General features: G+C 44.7%; 1 protein-coding gene across 1 annotated transcript in view; it reads right to left on the bottom strand.

The window, feature by feature from the left end:
• Positions 1-2,005: 2,005 nt before the first annotated feature.
• LOC139158742 (twist-related protein 2-like) overlaps positions 2,006-6,065 on the bottom strand; it is a 34,596-nt gene continuing 30,536 nt past the window's right edge. Inside the window, exon 2 of the mRNA XM_070736070.1 lies at positions 2,006-3,162. The gene's annotated coding sequence lies outside the window, so the exon portion shown is untranslated. The remainder of the gene's footprint in view (positions 3,163-6,065) is intronic.

Below are 6,065 nucleotides of genomic sequence, written 5' to 3'. Positions count from 1 at the left end.
TATTCTATTCTATTCTATTCTACTCTACTCTACTCTACTCTACTCTACTCTATTCTGTTCTACAAATAAAGCCCATACAACAAGGATTTGGTTAAAAGAATTTTAACAACTCAGATAACATGCAGGTTACAATGTACAGTACTAGAAAATGTCCTTTTTCAGATCAAATCATCCCTTGATGATGATCTAACCTAACGTATTAATTCTTCATAGTAAGAAGCAATACAAAGCTGAATCAGATGGTTCATCAAACCTGGGGAGAGCATCCACTGGCGATCGGAGGCCATCAGTGATTGAAAGGGATCTGTTGTTGATCCCCTACTGTTTGATTCTTGAACTTTAGGGAAGAGTGAACCAATAGGTGCGACTGAACTGTGACTGAACACATACTTTGCATGTTAACCAGGCTAATGGCAATGGATGCTGGGAACTGTAGTTCAGAATGCAGCTAGTGATGCAAAGATTGACCCGGAATTTGCAAGCATGCTCCCTGCATTCATAAGTGGCATGGCCGAAGTAGAAGCATGGATTTATTCTCACCTGGGCTGTCCCTCAAACAACCCATAGAATAGAGATTTGGTGGAGAAGGTGGAAAACCTTTCATTCTTTACCTTGTGATACAGTTTTACATTGGTGGATATAACCAAGCAAGAGTATTTAGTTCTTTCTGTGCTGCTACGTTCATCCTACTGCCATAAAGAGTAGCTATCTTGCTCCATACCTATTTGGGGCTTTATCCCGGTGGGACCTAAAATGGCCATTTCAGTTCTTGTGGGATGGCTAGAACTTGCAAACTGAGTTTAGCTTGAGAAAGCTGGAGCCAAAACTTAATACAAACCAGGTTGCGGTCAGGATGCTTGCAGGCAAAGCTCCTCTTATGCAATCATTCCGCCTTCTACAAGAATTTGAAAGCCGTTGGCGCGAGATCCAGACATAGCCTTCTTTCTTCACGCAGCCTTCCCTTCCCATCACTCCCTACCACCATCACCACTCCGTCCCTCTCTTCCCACTTCTTACAAGCCAAAAGGCACCAAGAGGAAAAAGAAGGCAAAATACCCAATGGTCATTTGCAGCTCTTGCAAGCCATTCTCAGCTGGAATAATATGGTGCCAAAAGAGCCATTTTTTGGAACACGTTCTCGTGAAAAAGTTTTTGTTTTGTTTTCTACTTCATTCACAGCAGGGATCCTTATTTTTGTGCTCTGCCCTTCTGGTGGTGAAGGGGCAAGGGGGCTCTTTTGGTTTCCCATTATGTCATCCTCTGCTGCTTCCTGATTATTATTATTTTTTTAAAAGCCAAAAACCTCATGGGAGAAGCACAGTCCCCTGAGGCCTCCCCTTGGGATGGAATTGAAGCATGGGAAGCCAAGGAGATTGCACATCACTGGAGAGATCATGCCATCATGGAAGATTGAATGCTTGCAGATGTCCCTTGGATCTCACCCTACAACTCTAGGTATCTCCTCCTCCCCCCCCCCCCCCCGGCAGAGCCTTCATTCTTGCTGTTCTTTGCCATCACGTTGAATGGGAATGATAAAGTGCAGAAGACTTTTTTTCAGCACAACGTGAGTAGTCCTTGATGTACGACCACAATTAAGCCCAGAATGTCTGTCGTTAAGAGAGAGATATGTTAAGTGAGTTCTGCCGCCCTTCCCCCATTTTAAGGCTTTTCTCACCACTGTTGTTTAATGAATTGCTGCTCATGGTGGATTAGTGACCCGGTTGTTAAGTGAATCTGGCTTCCCCATTGGCTTTGCTGGTCAGAAGGTTGCAAAAAGGGGGTTTATGTGACCTTGGGACGCTGCAACCGTCACAAATAGGAACCAGTTGCCAACCCTCTGAATTTGGATCGTGTGACCAGGGAAATGCTGCAAAGTTCATAACTGGGGGAAAAACGGTCCTAAGTCACATTTTTCAGTGCTGCTGTAACTTTGAACGGTCACTAAATGAACTATTGTAAGTCAAGGACTACCTGTAGTAGTACCAAATCACCCCGTTCTGAGAACTTTTTCCAGGACCAAGATTTAATCTGAAGCAATGAAATGACACCATAGAAAGCCTGCTTCCCAGTATACGCAACTATGTCTTTTGAGAGAAAGAAAAAGAGAGGAGACAGACAAACAGAGACAGAGATTGACTGACAGACAGAGGCAGAAACAGAGAGAGAGACAGAGAGAGAGGGAGAGGGAGACAGAGAGACAGGCAAGAGAGAGACACACACAGAGAGAAAAATAGAGATTAACAGACAGAGAGAGGCAGAGAGAGAGACACACACACAGAGACAGACAGAGACAGAGAGAGAGGCAGAGAGAAACAGAGAGAGGCAGAGAGAGACAGACAGACACAGAGAGAGGCAGAGAGAGACACACAGAGAGACAGAGACTGATAGAGAGAGAGACAGACAGACAGACACAGAGAGACAGACAGAGACAGAGAGAGAGACAGAGAGAAACAGAGAGAGGCAGAGAGAGAGAGACAGACACAGAGAGAGAGAGAGAGAGTGAAGACACAGACAGACACAGAGAGAGAGGCGGAGAGAGAGACACACAGAGAGACAGAGGGGGGGGGGTAAAGCTTCACAGCGGCTCTCTGATTAGAAATTAACCCCTGGCTGAAGTTAGAAGGAAAGTTGCATGAAAAGCATTTAAGTCCTTTGGGGTTTAGGGCATTACTATGATTTTGGCAAAGCAGCAGTCTCTGTACAGTCTGGTAAGGAAAGAAAGAGAGCCGTCCAGGGGAACAACAGATCTGTCTTTGGGGAGGTGACTGCCAAATGTACAAGAATTGTTAGTGTCAGGCAGGAGGGTCTAACAAAAAGAAAACGAATGCTTAACCTGCAACTTCAAAAATAAATTATCTCTTCAAAGAGTTCTTTGTAGACCTGTTGGAGATCAGCGTGTTACGAGCCAGGTTTTAGGCCGTTGCCTCATCTGGTGCCCAGTTCATCCCAAGGCAGATACGGAAAACTTGCCCTCTCAATCCTGGATCGGCCTTAGGCTTTCCTCTCCCAGTCTCCCCCATCCCACCCCAAGATGGCAGGGCTGATCGTATCTTGAGTGCGATGAAGCAGCATGAATGGTCCAGGCCCTGACTTTCTGAATAAACGTGCTGCTCTTGGGAACGGCAAAAGCGTGGGGCTCGCCAGCTTTCTTTCGGAGGAGGCCTAGAAGAAAATAAGAGAGAAAGCCAGAGAGAGGCATCAGTAATGAACTTGAACCTTTAAGTTTGTTTTCTTAGTGAAGGTGAAAATAATCCAGTGGGCGCCCGTCAGCTGATTTTTCGCTTGCACAGACTCTGGGAGGGCATTTTTGGCTTCCGGAGGGCCTCCAGGGGTGTGGGTTGGGCGTTTTTGCCCTCCCCAAGCTCCAAGAAAGCCTCTGGAGCCTGGGGAGGGTGAAAAATGGGCCTATCAGGGGGAGCAGGGGCACATGGGGGGCATTGAATATGGGTGTGAGCACACACACACGTGTGATAGTGTGCACGTGCACTATTTTGGCACCTGAGGGAAAAAAGGTTCGCCATCACTACGCTAGAAGAAATTTTGAGTAGTTCAGAGAACCAGCAAATACAGGTAGTCCCTGGGTTACGTTGTCCCCGACATATGACGTTTCGTTGTTATGACGACCGGGGACAGCTTCGAAGCCACCGCTGCCGCTGCCTCCATTCGGGTGAAGGGATCTCCGTGGTGGGCAGCGGCTTCGGAGATCCCACAGAGATCCCCTCACCCAAATGGAGGCGGCGGTGGCTCCAAGGGACCAACAGCCGGTCCTTCTCGGCGCTGAGTTGCTGTAGCCTCCGAGGCTGCCCACCACGGAGATCCCCTCGCCCAAACAGAGGTGGCGCCCGCAGCCTCGGAGGCTGCAGCAACGCAGCACCAAGAAGGACCGGCTGTTGGTTCCTTGAAGAAGCCACTGCCGCCGCCGCCATGTAATATTCATGTAAATGGATCCCCGTCGTAAGTCGGGGACTATCTATACTACTTATGGCTGGCCCCAGAGTGGGGTGGGAATGTAGATTTTGCAGTATCCTTCACCTGGAGTGAGGAGGAAATGGAGTCTTCGGAGAGGGGTGGCATATAAGTCTAATAAATTATTATTATTACTATTATTTTGCAGTATCCTTCCCCTGCCATGCCCACCAAGCCACGCCCACCAAGATACACCCCGCCCACCAAGCTACACCCACAGAACTGATAGGGGGAAATTTTGAATTTCACCCCTGATGTGCACTGGACTTTTTAAAAAAATGGTTGAGCGTCATATCATTGTGACCATTCTCTTAACTATTTGGTCACGCCCTGTAGATAACCCAGGTTATAGGACAAGGTGACAACGCGAAAGGATCTTTCCTGATTCAATCCTCTCTCCTCCTAACTTGAGCATAATAGATGTGGCTCTTTGGTATAAGACCAGGTCCAGGTGCAAAACATGTGAGAGGGGTTTTTTTTTTGTGGTGGTGGTGGTAGATAGTTGGTGTGAAGGGTTAGGAAAAATACAGTTATAGAAACAGCCTGCACGCAGAAAACTAGCAGTGCAAAGAAGAAGATGAGGAAATAACTTACTTCTGGCAAATTTAATTCTTTAAAAAGGCAGAGAAATGTTCATTTTGTTAAAAAATGCACACTCATTCCTTCTTGTCAATTGATGCGTTATACAACCTTCATCAAACATTTTAATTAGGTTATCAGGTATTATAAAATGCAAAACACAAAAGTAAATAAAAGAGCAGTGAGGGGAGAGAGGAAAGGGGGAAAAGATGAGGAAAAGTAGGGAAAAGAAAAGAAAAAGTAGCATTGACTTCCGTCTCGTTGCTGTGGAATAAGGCATTAGCATCAAATCACAGCTTTTTGCTTTTCCATAATAGTAATAAGAACAAGTCATTTCTATAAGTCCTGTAAACAACTTTTACATGGATAGCTGGGATAAAAATGGCAATTGATAACCATTCCCTCGCCTGCAATTTCAATTGAAACAATATTACCAAACAACGTTTGGACTAGAACTTCAGAAAGCGAAACTTAAATCGTTTGGTGATAAGACAAATGTGAACTGCCTAAGAATTCCACAATGAGAGAGAATACATTGCTTAAGGTTTATTGAGTGCCACAATTGTACATTTTATCACAATTCCTCCCTTTACTAGCAATTTTTTTTTTACTTTTATAAAAGTTTTGTATTTTTGTTCCACCTTCTGGTGACCAACATATTTAATACCTCACCTTCCGTCTTGCCACTCAGTCTCATTGTGGGCCAGTTATCCTCCCGCCCCCGAGGAAATTAAACACATTAAAAAAAACTCCTTTCCAAATGAGAGCGGGGATCTTTTTGAACTCCACTTCCTTTTCGATTTAAATGAAAGCAGCTGAAATGGGTGTGCTTCTCAGAGATCACAGACCAGATGTTAGATATATAATGATTTGATCACTTAGGCATGTACAGTATATGTAACTCTACCCTACTTTTAACATTTAAATTCTCTTAACAAGTGCAACGTACCCACAATCCAATTCTATTCCCCGTGCCCTGTCAGGATTACATGTCGCTCTAATGCATTATATAAAGCTATCCAAGGACCGTTAATGAGATTGTAGTTGAAACATTTAGACAATGAAAGAAAGCCCAGAATTCATCCTTTCTTCTTTAGAGGGACAACCACTTAATGAGTTTGGGTGCATCAGATCAAAGGTTAAAATGCAGCTTCATCTAGATAAGAAAGAAGCAACATGGGATTCATCAGGTATTTTGCATTACAACGGTGTGGTTTTAGTATGTTGTCGAAAGCTGATGCACGGGGAGACCAAAACATCTGAAGGCAGCAAGTAAGAATAAACTGTTCTAATAAATTTTAAACAGTGATCAAGCTAGGTCTATGTTGCTGGAATAACCCCACCCATTTCCTTCCTTCCTTCCTCCCTCCCTCCCTCCCTTCCTATCTTTCTTTCTTTCTCTCTATCTTCCTTCCTTCCTTCCTTTCTCTTTCTCTTTTTTCTTTTTTCTTCGTTTCTTTCCTTTCCTTTCCTTTCCTTTCTTTTCCTTCCTTCCTTCCTTCCTTCCTTCCTCGTTCTTT

This window comes from Erythrolamprus reginae, chromosome 2 (assembly GCF_031021105.1).
Source record: "Erythrolamprus reginae isolate rEryReg1 chromosome 2, rEryReg1.hap1, whole genome shotgun sequence".
Taxonomy (NCBI): domain Eukaryota; kingdom Metazoa; phylum Chordata; class Lepidosauria; order Squamata; family Dipsadidae; genus Erythrolamprus; species Erythrolamprus reginae.
Note: the sequence above shows the minus strand (reverse complement) of the source record. Positions and strands in the feature narration are given on the sequence as shown.